General features: G+C 41.0%; 1 long non-coding RNA gene across 1 annotated transcript in view; it reads right to left on the bottom strand.

Moving 5' to 3' along the window:
• Positions 1-2,398: 2,398 nt before the first annotated feature.
• Positions 2,399-16,289, bottom strand: part of LOC144753214 (uncharacterized) — a 92,864-nt gene continuing 78,973 nt past the window's right edge. The window contains exon 3 of the long non-coding RNA XR_013594247.1: positions 2,399-3,893. This is a non-coding gene — a long non-coding RNA (uncharacterized LOC144753214). The remainder of the gene's footprint in view (positions 3,894-16,289) is intronic.

Genomic DNA, 16,289 nt, shown 5'->3' with positions numbered 1-16,289 from the left:
ACCACTTTGTCAGACTACATGGGAGCCAGAGGACTCAAAATTAATATTGGTAAAACTTTTAATATGTGCTGTTCATTAAAGAAAAACGTGTACTGCAACACTTGTTTTTAGAGAAATCAAAGATAGAAACAACGGTAAATTTCTCTTATTTGGGTATAATTTTTAATAAAAAGGGAACATGGACGTCGCAGCTGATGCGAGGAAACTGGCTTTCTCTCACGCCATCGGAGCCATTAGAAAATTTGCAAATAAACTGGGGGTACGTCTGGTACACATTTTGGTAGACATCTACAAGTCGAAATGTCTGTCTACCGTAATATATGGTGCGGGGATATGGGGTATTGTTGACACTAGAGATATTCAACTCTGTGAAAACTCCGTTCTTCGTTTTCTATTAGCACTTCCAATTTCAACATCAACCTACGTGTGTCACAGAGAACTAGGTTTGCCCTATGTGTCTCACCTTATTAAAGTAAGCCCAGTGCTATTATGGCACAAGGTTTGGACATCTGAAAAAACTGGACTTAATAGGGAGATCATACAGGACTGTTGTGTGCTTCAGGGGGCACATAAAATTAGGTGGTTCTCTTATGTGAAGACATTTTTATTTGAAATCGGACACTCTGAATATTTTGATTCCCCTAACACTTTAACCTCTATTACTAGACGAACGTTGAAAGAAATGCGTCTTGAACTGCTAGAGACAAAGCAATGGCAGATAGAGGGGAAAAAAGGGGTCTGTAATACAAAATCAATTAATCGTGCAGGGATACGGTCTACAACAATATTTAATTCTTATACAGAGCAGCTTCTCTAGGATGCTCCTAACACGTTTCAGAGGGGACAGTTTTTTTAGACTGGTAACCTTACCAGAAACAAATATATGGTTAAAAGATTTGCCCCCATGCCCCTGTGGCGGAGTTTCACAACAGTCTACAATTCACTGTGTTTTGTTTTGTAAATTTTACTCATTCGCCAGGAAGAAATATTTAATCTTTCTATTGAAGAAATGGGGATTGAGACAGTGCAGACCCGCTTATTTGAAACTCCAGATGTTGGAAGATGAATTGTCTATGCACCTAATGTCAATTTTTTGAAAAATGTGATCAAGTGTAGAAAATCAATGGATTGACACCTTAATAGATTAGTATTGTGTACTATCCTGTATTAATTGGATTTGTAATTTATTGTAATGTAATTTTATTGTGTCTTGTGCTCGCTTTTATGATTTTTAACACTGAAATCGAATAAAGCTATCTTTGAATCTTTGAACGGCAAACCCAGAAAACCGATGGGCTAGGCAAGAATGTATAAACAAGCTAAGTTAATCTTTTCATTCCAAGAACTTCAGCTTGAAAGAAGACATGGGCTCGCAGTGCAGTTGAGGTGCCTAAATAATTTACATACCTGAGTCTTTGCATTGTTGATGACCTGCTGTAGGGCACTGTGCTGAAGGTAGGCAACAACATTTACAGGCTTGTTTTTTAAATGCGCTCGAAATCGAAAGGCAGGTGGAGCAGCTGTGCAAAAGGAGAGCCTTCACATGCTGCCGTGCAGAAACAAAAGAAAAAAATATTGCACAGAAACAAGCCCAAATGCAAACAAGTGGAAGGTTACAAGTAATGGGGCTATTCTGTGGGAGTAAAACTAGATGTCGCTCTTTGTGTTTTTATTTCCTTGGTGTAAACTTTTCTTTCAGCCTAAGTGTTGTGGCTGACCGCACATCTCAATCTGACACAGAAGTTGGAACATAACAATGCTCTGTGTGCAATAAATCCACTTTTTAGGAACTCTGCTTGTGGCAGAGGAGAAAAGCAAGAAGGAAACTGAGGCCCATGAAATACAAAGCACAGCCTCTTCCAGACTTTCCAGTGATACTCACAGTTTACGGGAACTGCATTTTCTTTGCTTGTAGTAGGACCTATGGCAGCCTAAATAGGCCACAGAGCAATTCGATTGGCTCAAAATAATACCTGTTATGCATCCCGCTCCTTCCTCCAAAAGCCCCTGGAATAACCAGTACCGGAAGGCCGCTGTAATTCCAGGGGCCGGGCAAAATAACAGGTAGGTCTAAGCAGTAACTACAGGCCCACTACCAATAGTAGGAGGCCCCTTTAACTCTCCCGCAAGTCTGGATTCCATTGAGGGCACTGTACTTCTTTCATTTGGAAAAGATAGCACCGGCACTGCTACAATGCTTTTAATGGGTGAGTATTGGCACTTCCCAGTAGAAAACAAATAATTCTGCACTGATTGAGGGTCAAGTGCTTCTTGCGGAATGGCAGTGTCTGGAAAAATCTTTTATGTTGCTTAAAAAAGTAATCACCACATTTGCAACAAAGGGAGGACAAGCATGTTTATTTTATATGCACAAAATGAAACAGCTGAGAGAGTGACTGCGCCATAAGAGAAGCAAAAGTCAGGCTCAAATTACATATGCTGCGAGGCCATTCTTATGATACTATTTTTGGCAAACAGCCATAACTCCAATACAATATTAACAATAGAAAAAGCTTCCTGCTTTTCTGTTCGTTCCCACCCAGTCTGCTTACTTCAGCATCACACATTTCCCCAGAGCGCAGCTTACATGTTTTCAAGACTCTAGCAGTCAAGCTACCTATACACATCTACTTTTGGAACATCTCCTCCTGCTCTAAGTTTCCTGCAATATATCCAAGTCACAAAGGTTACCAGGAACACACAATATGATGAGGGAAAAAACACTTAAAAGTCAGACTGCATTTAGACCTTTTTGCAAGCAGGCTGTACATTATTTACCAAATAAATGTGCAACGTAAACATGCACTTTACCCACACGTTTAAACAGCCTCATACAAAATGTCTTGCTTTACCCGATAATAATACTTTGCAGTTTCTGGGTGAGACACAGGTAAAACAGAATAATGAGCAGAATGATTAGGACCTAAAGCTAAATTGGGGTTTTGATTCCTTTCATTCCCCTCTCCAGTCGATTCTTCGACTACTTCTTCACTACCCCTGTACATTTCACCCACTTCTATATTTTGCATCTATTTATTTCTTTTCATAGGAAGCATACCTCCCATCTTAGCTGTAACCCTCTTGCAACATGCTAAAATATTGTGAAATACTAGGGACATCAATAGCAACAGAAATATTATAGGAAACAAGGCCTTAGACAACCCCGACATCCAGGATGGCACCCAGTCGAACCAGCCAGTGAACCACTCATCTGGATCACCCCCTCTTTCTTCATTTTCGATGCAAGTTATGCTAAGTCAGTATGGCCTGAGTCCGGTTTCCTTCATCTTCATCATTTGCTGGTATAAAATTGCAGCATATGCAACCAATCTCCTTGCAGACCTCCCCTTTGATCGCTGTCATCGAGTCCAATATATATCGATGCTCCATTAGCATAAGTGTAATTGAACGAGTTCCTCTTAAATGGCATTTAAGCCATCTTCAGTCGCATGTATCTTCTTCATCAACTCCCACCGGGTTATTTGCACCCAGTGAGCAGTTACTTTTGCTTGAAACATGGGTAACAGACTCCCCAAAACTGTTTAGGCGTCGTTAAACAGCTTGTACTCCTTAGGCACATCCTGCCACACTGAAGTTCCCATTCTGCTATTCTTTTTCTTCTGTGATGATGCAGCAAAGTTGATGCTTTACTCATAGAATGCAAATGCAAATCTTGTATTCCTTTTGCTGGTATTACTATAGATGAGGGGGGGGGGGGTAGTGCAGAGTGACCAAGGAACAGAGTCCACACCAGTCAGGGGTAGTTGAGTGTATATTCGAGCGCCACACTGCCAAGACAAATCCATAAGGCTGGAGGTATCGCCCTGCATATAGCCATTGTATATAGTTGAGCCACATTTGACATTCCATCCCACTTTAACAATCCCATTTCCCTGAAAGCAAAGAGAGAGTCTCATTAGTTTCACAGCTAGCTTAAGATGATGTTTAGTTCCAGTCCATGTGTATCTCTATATGTTTTCATCCCATACTTGCTGACATGATCCTTTTACATCTTCAAATCTCAAAGGACTATTTGTTTTTGTGCCATTCCATACAGATATGGCCTTACATGTGAACCTAGCTCCAGTAAACCATTTTTTATTGACAAATACTGATGCCTCAATACTTAATACTGGTCTGGCTGCACAATATTGGGGCAGTGGTTTAGCAGTATAATTACTAAAGGTGGATGATTACTTAACTATATTTCTGCCGTGCTCCCTTCATTCTGGCTAACTCTTTCATTATCTCTGTTCTAGCTGTCAGAATTTGTGTAAAACTTCAGGGGTTTTATCAAATCTAGTTGTGTTGACTTGGGCAGTCTCAGGACTTACATGAGTTGGCTGTAACTGTACTTTTATCCTACAGAACAATAGAGGCAATAAACAGTTCATTATATTAACAGGCACTTCGTTAGGATACACTAAAGGTGCCATTTCTATGGCATGGGGAATAAGAGAACATACATAATACGTATCATTTTGTGTGTTGGTAGCTATATTAAGCATATCTGTATACCACATATTATCAAGTGAAGAATCAAGGGATGTATATCTGTTTCATTACAAACAGCTCTGCAAAAGCGTAATATTTCTTCCCTATCTGTGGGTTCTTTTGCATCTACATAAAACATAATACAATAGCAAATTATCAGAGTAACTATCATAACCACTGAACTCATTATTATAATGAGAAAAGTATAATTTAACTGTTTCTTCATTGTGTCATTTATTCTTGGACCATTGCCTCCTCCCCTCTCTGCTGGAGTGAGGCCGAAAATGGAATAAGGTCTGTCACATGCACCCAGTTCCGCATACCCTCCACTTTTACTGCTGTTGGCATGCTCTGTGTTACTTGGTAGGGGCCTAGAAACTTGGGGTCCATCAATGCCCTCAGAAAAGTTTGCACGAAGACCCAGGAACCAATGCTTATTGCTGAAGACAAAGGCAGGGGTGGTGCAGTACTGTTGGCCTGTTGAAGCTGAACCTGTTTGGAATAAACCTGTACAGCTTTTGTAAAGGCAGACATGTATGCATTCATTTTTTGTCAAACACTTTCTGATGCAGACTTAGTATCAGAACAAATCACTTGGTTTTATTTAAAAGAAACATTAGAATGCCTACCTGTTACAATTTGGTGAGAGGTCAAATGATGATCATTTCTCAACGCATACAGAGCAAGGAGAATGCAGTAAAGCCAATTCTTTTTCAATGTCTCACAAATTTTGACTTTATTTTTTTAAATAAGCCATTCATCCTCTCAACTATTCTGTTACTCTCTGGGTGGTAAACTGAGGTGAGCTGGTGTCCAACTCCTAGTAGTTTAGTAGTTTGCTACAATAATGTGTTAGTGAAGTGATTGCCATTATCGCTGCATATTACCTCTGGAACCCCCCACCTCGGTATGACCTCTCTCACCACAAATGTCTGCCTAGTCAGCATCACCCCTGGAGCAGGGTCCCGCGTCAATCCATTGTGAAAATGGACACACCACTACTAACAAGTACCTATATTCGTTACATTTTTATATCATATCTACAAAGAGGACGAAGGCATTTTTGGTGATCTCTCATTTGAGTACTGATAACACATATGACATAAAGCTAGGAATACATAAACTAATGGTCCTAGATAGGGATAAACCAGCTTTTGATTAATGTATCCATCATTACTCTGTTAGAAGTGTGTGTTGGTAAATTAAGTTGTCGAAAGGCTGTTATAAGTAGAGACTGGGGCCTTATAACTTTACTTGAAGTTGCTGATCTATAAAGAAGATCTGGAAATCCAGTCACTCCTCCCCTCGATTTCTAGAGATCTTTCTCATGTTGTGTTGCTGCATTTTGAATGTCAAATAATGACTCTGTAGAAATATTCACATACTGCTTTATCTCAACTTCATCACCTGCATCTAAAGTGTGCGTGCTGCATGTTTTCATGGCATATAAACTAGCTTCCTTCGCTGCTGTATCAACAGCTTTATTTCACTTAGACACCAAATCTGTTACTTTTGTATGTGCCTGGCACTTAATCACTGCTACTTGACATGGTATTTGTAATTCAGCAATAAGGTCAGCTAAGAGATGCTGGTGCGCTACTTGTGTCCCATGAGATTTGAAAAATCCTCATCATTTCCATCTCTTCAGTCCTGAGTGAACTGTGGAAGCTACTTATGCTGAATCAGTGTATAGCGTTACTGGTTGACCCTGAGACGCCTACAGGGCTGTTATCAATGCTTTTGACTCAGCCACTTTGGCTGAGTCTTGGGATTTCAAGGGTAAGAGGTGCAATGTGCGTAAGGTATAATCAGTAGATGTACCAATAGCCTCAACTGTAGTGTAGTTCCTATATTCCCAATAGGCTCTGCGCATTGGAATAATATAAACAGCAGTGTAGACGTAGGACTGAGGTCGACTAGGTCTCTACTGATTATATTAGACTTAATTAGTTTCGCCAGCTAGCTCAGAGGTCACTAGAAACTTTCTCGAGTAAACAAGGAGGAGTTTAACTTCCCTGAATAGAAAAGAAGGGATTAGCTTCTGACAACCATAAAACATGACAACTTTGCTCCCTCAGAATAAGAGTGTATCTCTAGAGTCGTGTGAAAATATTAGACAGCTATTTCACTCAGTCAATTGTGCATACTTAGTTTCACCAGAGTGCAGAGAAATAGAGAGACGTGCGTTTTCAATAAAAGGTGTTATTTATTGAGCAGTCTTCTTTCTCATGCAAGAGAAATGAATTGCCTCAATTGCAATACTTATATTAAAGTAAAGGGCGTACAGTAAAAAGAGTATTATAAAATAATACTGTAAAAGCATTGATATGGTTTCTTAGCCATATGATACTTTAAAATAGATAAAATATATACATACATAAAAACATTGACTAACGTACTCAACTGGTGCTTCTAAATACGCCTACCCCGGTGTACCTGACCTAAGCCTAATACGTGGGAAGGAGTAAGTAAGCAGCAGTTTAAGTTAAGTTGGTTTTGCCAAGGATCTGAATCAAAAATTCTCTTTAAGGGTTTAGTCAGCTCCCTACCTGGGTAACAGAATGCAGGAGGTCTGGTATCTCTCTCTCAGGACTCGATATCCCAGCAACCCGCAAGGGTGGCTGGAAACACCGGAGCTGGATTTTCTCGGCTGGAGAAAAAGACAGCGTCTTTCTCAGTGTGTCAAAAGGGAGGGGCGGCTTCCATGGGCTCTCGCATCAGCTGGGCTCTCGGGCAAGTAGATAGCCGCTCTGCTCCAAACCACCGTGTGTTTGCTTAAGGCTGCGCTGGTATATTTATACCTGAAAGGTGCCGGGTTTGACGTAAGGTTGGACATAAGACGTCACTAAGAACTAACAGTTCTTTCTGGACTCCAGGAGTTCTTGTTCAAATCAAAACAAAAGCAGGGGGATTTCCCGGGCTGCTGGAGGCTTCGTTTGATTAAAGAACGCGTTGTACTTTCTAGGAGTCTAGGGGAGTAGCCTTGCCGTATTTGGACTGCATGGGCTATTACTAAATATGGATATGATTCTTATGCCTTTATAAGGATATTGTTTGTTATAGCCATATAAGGGCATAAATCGGGAATATCGAATTAGGGTCCTAGATAGAAATACAACACCCACTCCACGATCTAATGTCCATCATTACTAAAACTAAGCAATAGTAAACATATAACGATGCATGTGTGTTTTCCAACCCACCCCAAATTACATATTGGCATTTGAAATGGTATATGGTAAATACACGAAAATGAGTATTGGTACTGTACGCTTTTCAAGCAGTTGTATCATTCAGTTAAGTGCATATATATATCAGCTGAATGAATTGCGAACATTACACATGAAATGGCTCTGAATACAGAAAAGAAGGTCGAGACCATTTCATCACATATTAATACAAATTCTGTACATATGCTAGAGGCTGAGGTAAAATATTGTCTCTAGAGTTCCTAAAATAGAAGCTCTGTTGTCTAAGAATAGTTCTACTTTAAGCAGAGTACATGTGCCAGAAAAAGGTAAATATTTTGGAAGTGAAAAAAAATAATTTCGCTTTCGGGGGAAAAACAGTTCCAATTGTTTTCAGTAGCTGTGTTTATCAAAAACTGAAGGCCGAATTCAGAGTTCAGGGAACGCTGTGTGCTCGTTGTTTAAAAAAGTTATTCCCGTTGTTCAGGGGAGAACATCATATCAGACAGACTCTACAACATCAGGTGAAAGTTCGACCAAGTTTGAAAAAGCCGAAACAGTGCATGTGTGAGAATGATTGCTATCATCGATGTCAGGATCAGCAATGCTCACAGAAGGTTGTACCTGTGTGATGCTGCTCTCATCTCGTACTCCACTGCCACATACTCGTAGTGGTGAAGTCTCAACGAATGCCGTCATCAGGATAGGTAGCCGCTGGGGACAACACGATGCATGAGCCGTTACAGGACTTAGCAAGGTATCTGTATCCATTGGTACTGCTGATGGTAGTGTAAGACAGATGTCCAACACGCATTCTTCTCCGCATAGCATACAACGAAGCACAGGTTAGATGCAATTTTGCCAGATTGGTCTGAATGAAAGAAACCAGGTCATATTTAGATCTCTTAGCCGGGCTAATCCGAGGACTTTAGTGATGCGGTCCCAATAGCGTATAGCTAGGATCGTTTCTTCCATCATTGCTGGAGTCTTGTCTGCGGCTTGGCTTGCCATATCGAAGCAGAAGGATCAAAAATAAAATTCCGGCCACGAGTCCCAAAAGTAGAGGTAGGCCGCCAAAGACAGAATGGACAAAATTAGGAAAGATGCCCAGAACTGTTTCAAAGGGTGTTAACAGTCCCAAAAAAATTGTCTTAAATACATGTGCGATGCCACTGGTATCAGACATGTTTAAAATTTGGCTTAACATTTCTACGAAATGCACGGGGCAATTTGTTGATAATAGGGAATGTATCTCTGCCGTTGTCCTTGCAACTTGCAGATCATACGTTTCTTTGGGCGAGGTCAAAGGCACAGTTGTCTGTAAAAGAATAGACTTCATTCTGCTTAAAGTATCAATTCGAATAGAAGAGATATTCAAATAAGGCCATATTGCCGCCTCCATGTCTGGAGTGCTGTTTGGATACAATACTTGCATACAGCAAGTGACCATGGAACTAACGCTCACGAGATAGGCTTTTTCTGGCACCATGTTCATTTATTAGAACGTAGCTGCCGTTGGAAAGCTGTCTAAAGAATGGCTCTATCTGTGTTGTAGGAGTGCCGTGCAGGTGACATGAAAGGTTATTCGAAGACCCTTCGCAGGCTCCATGCAAGTTAATACCTTGACACAGAAGTGTACCGCTTAGCGATTTTTTACAATTGTTACCACTAAGAAATACCTCCTTTTTCTTTTCACTATAACATTTGTGTGTATAAGGTAATTTCCATGTTGACTTGATGTATCCTTTACCCAACCGTTCATACTGGCCCGCTGGTATATACTCTTGGCAATATTTAAATTGGAAAGTTGTTATCGGAATTGTAATTATTCTGTGTATTATCCATTCAATGACAGGTCTTTCTGACATTGTCAATGGTAATCTCTCAAGTTTTTCAATGCTCAGAATCGTATAGTCTGCTACTTTTTGTGCCAAACTGATTTGTTTATCAGTAAGGTTAAAGATAGAGAATAATGACGTTGTGTTGATTAAACGCCATGGCACGTAGCCTGAACGCAGATTTTGCAACGTCCAGCCAAGCTGTACAATAGAACGCAATTGGGACTGATCATGTTGTAACATTAGCAAGTCCTGCTCTATTATATCAATAGCAGATGATACAATACTGTCCAGTGAATATATTCTGGAGGACAGAGTCATTAACCCATTGTCCACAACAGAAAGTGACTTTTCCAAATGAATACGATCACTTTCTCGTATTTTTTCTGCTGCTTCAATTTGTGTTACTTACCAAGCCTCGTTGTATGCAGCGTATATACCGGCCGCTATGAAACGTTTTTGACGCTGTTTTGCGTGGTCCCAGTATGAAATCACGCAAGTCAGCACAGTCTTTAAGTAAAGTCAAGTGTTGCTTAATTTCTGCCAGTGTGGATTTTTGTAGCCATTCAAGGCATAGTTTCCCTACACTGTATGTTGTAACTATCCCTGGATGTTGTCTCTGGGAGTATCTTGGGTCTGGCCTGGTCATTTTGAACCCCTGTGTTTTGTTCAGGAATCTATCTTGACAGTTATTTGTGGGCCAGATCAACCATTTTTTCCAATCAGGATGTGTTCTGTTTTGGTATAAAATATGGGATACGTCTATCTCAACATCTGTAGTGCTATTACTGTCAGGTGTTGGCTTTGGAATAGACGGTTTATTTAAGTCTTTTATCCTAGCTAAGCCAAGACAAGTAGTTTGATGAATTGTGACATTCAGAAATATCATTTGTTCTGGGATCATGCAGGCCCTAAATAATGCTTCAAGGCATTGTACCTGCCAATCTTTGGTACCCCAGATCGTTTTTGTTTCAATGTTGTTTTTCCAAAATTCGAAACCAAATGTAGACATTTTGTCATAACATTTTTCAGAATATATCAATTTAGTATTTGTCAACATTGTTTTCATTCCTGTCTTATTTAATATTTTGAAATAAAACGTTTCTGGATCACTGTTGTTAAACCCTGAGAAGTATTGGAATTTCTCATAAAATGTTTTCGAGCTGCCTTTTGGCGGAGTTGGACAATGATCCCATTGATTATATTTAAAAACATTTCTAGGCTGAGCAGTTTTATGCACATAGTGATCACCAAAATGATTATAACAATATAACTCTTCTGTGAATTTAGCTGACATTACTAAATCTGACATCATATTATTAATGTTTTCAAAGTCCCAATCATCAGAGAAAGTACTTGATGTCACAAAGTCACTTAAGGAAACCTTAAACTGGTGTGGATATTTCAAGAGCTCAATCGGGCCAAAAATGTCATAATCAGTTCTGTCCCATGCTACCCCACCGGGTATTGGATTGGCTGTGATGTTCACTGATGACAGTTCTCTTTTCTCGATGTGAGAGGATGCGTGAGGCTTTAGGACCAAGTTGATGTTCTGACTTGCTGTGTCCATTGTACTGTATTTTCCTTCAATGAATTGTCCCAAACAGAGAACCATGATGAGCCAAAGCAGGAGGAAAAGTACACCTAACACAATCCAAAATTCAATCCATGGTGAAATCAGATAGGTTTATTTTAGTTGATGAAAGAGTTCAGTTACTTTGTCTTTGAAAGTTTTTGTTGCTGGCGTTTCTTCAGGCTCGCTTGGATCTTCAGAAAAGTCATCGAAGTTGATGAAGTAGCCAGATGCAGTTGTGTCAATTGCTGGAATTGCTTCCAAATTTTCATTTGCTTTTGGATTTTTCTTTTATTCATCAGCATAGTCTGAGGCTACATCGTTGTAGACTGGTGTTTCTTGACGAACTGTTGCAATTTGGGTTTCAAGAGGCATAAGTTCCATGGCTTTATTGCATAGTCCTTTTTTATTCACTGCAGGTTTATCGAATGTGATTAGTCTCTCAGTTTGAACCTCTTGGATTGTAGCAAATTTTGGTATTCTGCTATTTCTTGGGAGTCCACTGGGCCTACTACTTATTATTGGCCACATGATTGTGGTTTTACCAGGTCGATGGATACAACTCGGTTCTCCTTTTTACCAGCAAGCGGCGGTAGTACAACTGATCTTGTTCCGCTGACAGCTAAGACAGGTACTGCTTTTCTGTAAGCAGGCCCAAATTCCTTCTTCACCGCGATCTTCTCTCGGACCAGAACCCCAATCTTTGGAATCCAGACAGGTCTTGCTGGGACAGGTGTTTTTTCTTCAGTGGCTGTTGGCTGTTGCTTTAACTTTATGTTGCTCAGGCGTTTTCTTGTTTCATTTAGGTCCTGTAAAACAGCCAAACGGTCTTTGATATCAAAGGATTTTTCTTCTACCACTGAAGTGTGACTATCAAGATCCTGAATGTGCATTCTAGTTCCGAACAATAGTTCATATGGACTGAGACCTTTTAGAGAATTTCTTGGCAGATTATTAAGACTACGTTGGACACTTGTTAAATGATGGACCCACCCATCACCCGAACCTAATACCCTCGCCGTTATAGATTGCTTTATGTCCAGTTTTTTTCTTTCCACTACCGCATTTCCCTCAGGATGGAATGGACAAGAGTACCTCAATGCAATGCCCATGCTGGTCATGGCCTCCTTGTAAGCCCGAGAGCTAAAAGCAGGACCCTGGTCAGAATGTAGCATGCCAATTGCGTATGTGCCGATAAAGACTCGCAAATCTTTTATAACAGTTCTGGCGTCAGCCGAGCGCTGGGGCCACATCCAAATGAATCTCTGCAGGAATCCACTGCGACCATGATATATTTATAGTTGCCATCCCTTTGTAAGGGACCACATTGGTCCAGGTAAACACACGCTAATGGTTTATCTGAGATTAGAAGGGGAGTCTGTGCTGGTCGTTTCACTGTTGATACTTTCATTCTTTGGCATATTTCGCATTCTAGAACATAATTCCTAGTTTGATTTCTCATGCGCGGCCACCAATATCTCTGTTTTAATAACAATATTGTGGCAGAAACACCAGCATGTGCAGAAGCCAGCCCTTCATGTGCCGCTATAATTAGTCCTAACCTGTGTTCCATGTTTGGAATTGCCCTATCCCCCACTCCAGGGATTCGAGCAAAAGGAACATTTTTCGCATCAGTTATGTATGAGTACTTTACTGGAAAGCCTTTTGGGAGTGTTTTTATATCATCTTTTACTGAAGCACTGACAGCTTGCATTATATCCCTGTCTATTTTTGTTTTTGACCGGGTGATAGCAGCTACGGAAGCCGTTTGCACAGCTGCCTTCGCGGCTTCATCAGCCAATGAATTCCCCACAACGTGAACGCCATCACGTTGATGACTCAGTGTATGTATCATGTGAGTCTTTTGTAGTTCTTTCTGTAAAAGAACTACTTGTTCCCAAAGCGTTTTATGCTTGATTGTGCCACCTTTTGCATCTTTGAAACCGTTTTGAACCCAGCTCAGGACTCGATATCCCAGCAACCGCAAGGGTGGCTGGAAACACCGGAGCTGGATTTTCTCGGCTGGAGAAAAAGACAGCGTCTTTCTCAGTGCGTCAAAAGGGAGGGGTGGCTTCCGTGGGCTCTCACATCAGCTGGGCTCTCGGGCAAGTAGATAGCGCTCTGCTCCAAACCACCGTGTGTTTGCTTAAGGCAGCGTTGGTATATTTATACCTGAAAGGTGCTGGGTTTGACGTAAGGTTGGACGTAAGACGTCACTAAGAACTAACAGTTCTTTCTGGACTCCAGGAGTTCTTGTTCAAATCAAAACAAAAGCAGGGGGATTTCCCGGGCTGCTGGAGGCTTGGTTTGTTTAAAGAACGCGTTGTACTTTCATGGAGTCTAGGGGAGTAGCCTTGCCATATTTGGACTGCATGGGCTATTACTAAATATGGATATGATTCTTATGCCTTTATAAGGATATTGTTTGTTATAGCCATATAAGGGCATAAATCGGGAATATCGAATTAGGGTCCTAGATAGAGATACAACACAACAACAGCTGCACCTGTATGCCTTTTGCCCATCTCCTGGTCTATCCATGAGGAACCATCAATAAACAATTGTCGACCAACAGGCAAGGGGTCCTCATATGCGAGGGGAATCATCCTCCTCCAATGTTACACTACAGTAATGATCAGTGGGCTCTAATGGGTGCACTGAAAAAGTTGCAGGATTGACTGAGTGTACTCGCTCAATGCAGATAGGAGGGTTTGACAGTATTACTTGATAACCTGTCGCTCTTTGAGTGGTCAGTGTAATTTTACTTTTCGGCAGCACAGCAAATGGAGAGTGCACAACATACAGCATTACTGGGCATCCTGCCGTAAGAGTACTACTCTTTTCTACAGCAAAAGATGCTGCCGAAGCGCTCACTCACAAGGAAACGGACCTTTTATTACTGGATTTAATAGTCCACTAAAATAGGTGACGGGTTTGTGACCCATAGGTATTTTTGAGTAAGAACTGATATCATGGAATCCTCCTTGGCAGCAGAGAACAGAAACAATCTGTATAGTCTGGATTTGCTAGCACTGGGGTTGAAGCAACTACTTCTTTCAATGTCTGAAATACACTTATGCTGTATGTCGGTGTTGTTAGTTTTAGCTTGCTCCATTGCATATAATAGTGGTTGTATGATGGTAGCATAACCAAAATCCCATTGACAACCAAAATTACAAAGACCTAGAAATGTTTGCATGTCTTTTACTGCCTTGCACACACTGTAATTTTTTCCTGTCCACTTTGTATCCCTTAGTAGCAAGTAGCGTTACGAGATTGACCGCGTCCAAAACACATTCATATTCTGTCTTACTACATATTAATAGATCATGTACATATTGCAAGACTGTACTGTTTGACTGGAAATTTAACAAATCATCTTTCAACACTCAATTGAACACACATGGAGACTCACAATAGCCTTGTGGGAGTCTAGAGTACACCAGTTGTTCACCATCAAAATTGAAGGCAGTCAAATTGTGACAGTCAGAATGTAAAGATATGCTAAATAATTTTTTTTTAGATCCACCACAGAAAACCATTTGCTGTCACTTGGTATATTAGTCAATATCACAGATGAGGCTGGCACTATGGGGTAGCCTAATACTTTGGCATTAAGGGGGCGAAAATCCTATACCATCCTCCAAGTATTACCTGTAGCTTTTTTCACAGGATAAATTGTGGTATTACATGGTGATGGACATGAATACAGGACTCCCTAATCCTTCAGTCTTTGTATTGTCCCTCTAATACCTTAATTTGCTTCTTTGGATAGTGGATACTGTTTTGCACGGGTTAATTGTGCACCTGGCTTCAACTTTACCTTAAATGGTTCTGCAGACAGTATTAGTCCTACCTCATCTAGAGCTGTTGTCAAGAGACAAGGCAGGACCGCTGCAAGCGCTTCAAAATCATGGGGGGGGGGATGGCACAACTGGTAACGTGGTCTGTGTGCAGTAAACATGCACTAACAAGGGTGCGGTGTGTGTGTAAACTATCTTAGTCCTGGTAGGATGGTCAGAAATGATTTCTGAGTCAGAAATGTCCCGTTGTCTCCGATCAGGCATAAGAAAAATCAGGACCTTCCAAATTCCTCCATCATTATCTGATGCCACCAGGGTGCCCCACCTAGTAGTTACTTCGATGCACTCAAGGTAAAGGGTATTCATCCGTCACCACTAACATGCCTCCGGGAAATTAGTCTATGTGGCAATTCCATCCATCTCCCTAAGAGTATTTCCTCAGTCTTAAGAACCTTAAGCACTGTATCTGCTAGCAATTTATAATGCACTGGCTTCTTAGCAGATGTATCCCACATTTCACTTGACCTAGTATTTCATATGTCACGGACCCATCTGATGGAAAGCTTATTGTCATGTTTAATTTTGACATAATATCCATTCCTAATAAATTTGCTGGTGAGTCTGGAGAATAAAGGAGACCCTCCTGCTTTCGCACTCCTGTCACCTCTAAAGGCACATGTCATGTATGGAATGCGCTGCACTTCACCAGAGAAGCCCTGTGCATCCATGATATCAGAAGAAAATGGAACGTTTCCTTCTGAGAGGCAAGATTCTTTTGCCCCTGTATAAACCAAGCATATGTCCTTCCCATTATGATAATTTCTACCATTAGTTCGTCCTTTGGGTCAAAAGTCCTGGCTACCATAAAACAATTGGGTTGCCTGGTGCATCCCATCAAGCTGTATGAAAAAAAGGGGGTTCCACTTTGAACAATCACTCCATCTTGTCCTTGACTCCCTGTGCTCACTACTGCGGTAGTCTGTACCTGAGGCTGGCCTTCTTTCTGTACTATAGGTGCTGGCGTCCCTTGGATGGGTACATGTAGTATACCGTATCGATATCTAGCTCGGCCTTGCTTGATTTAGTGTTTACACTTTGTTCCCATTGGTCATCTCCCCACTACGTCATTTAGAATACTCAACCCCTATTTAGGCAACGTCACTGTGGGGGTGAAATGTTTTCCTCACCGGCTGTTCTTCAGCGCCACACTTCTTATCAGCTGTCTGCGGGCCTTTGTATTGTAGTAAATACTTTACAATTACTTACCTTTGTATTTGTATTTCTCCGTACGTTTGACACTTCAATTGGCGATGAGGGACGGGATGTGATCTTTAAGTAAAGGCCCGCTTTGCTGAAATTCGTTTCGGGACGGAATTTTCGAGGACTTCAACAG

This window comes from Lissotriton helveticus, chromosome 5_1, assembly GCF_964261635.1.
Source record: "Lissotriton helveticus chromosome 5_1, aLisHel1.1, whole genome shotgun sequence".
In the NCBI taxonomy this organism is placed as follows: Eukaryota; Metazoa; Chordata; class Amphibia; order Caudata; family Salamandridae; genus Lissotriton; species Lissotriton helveticus.
This window is presented reverse-complemented; position numbering and strand designations above follow the sequence as displayed.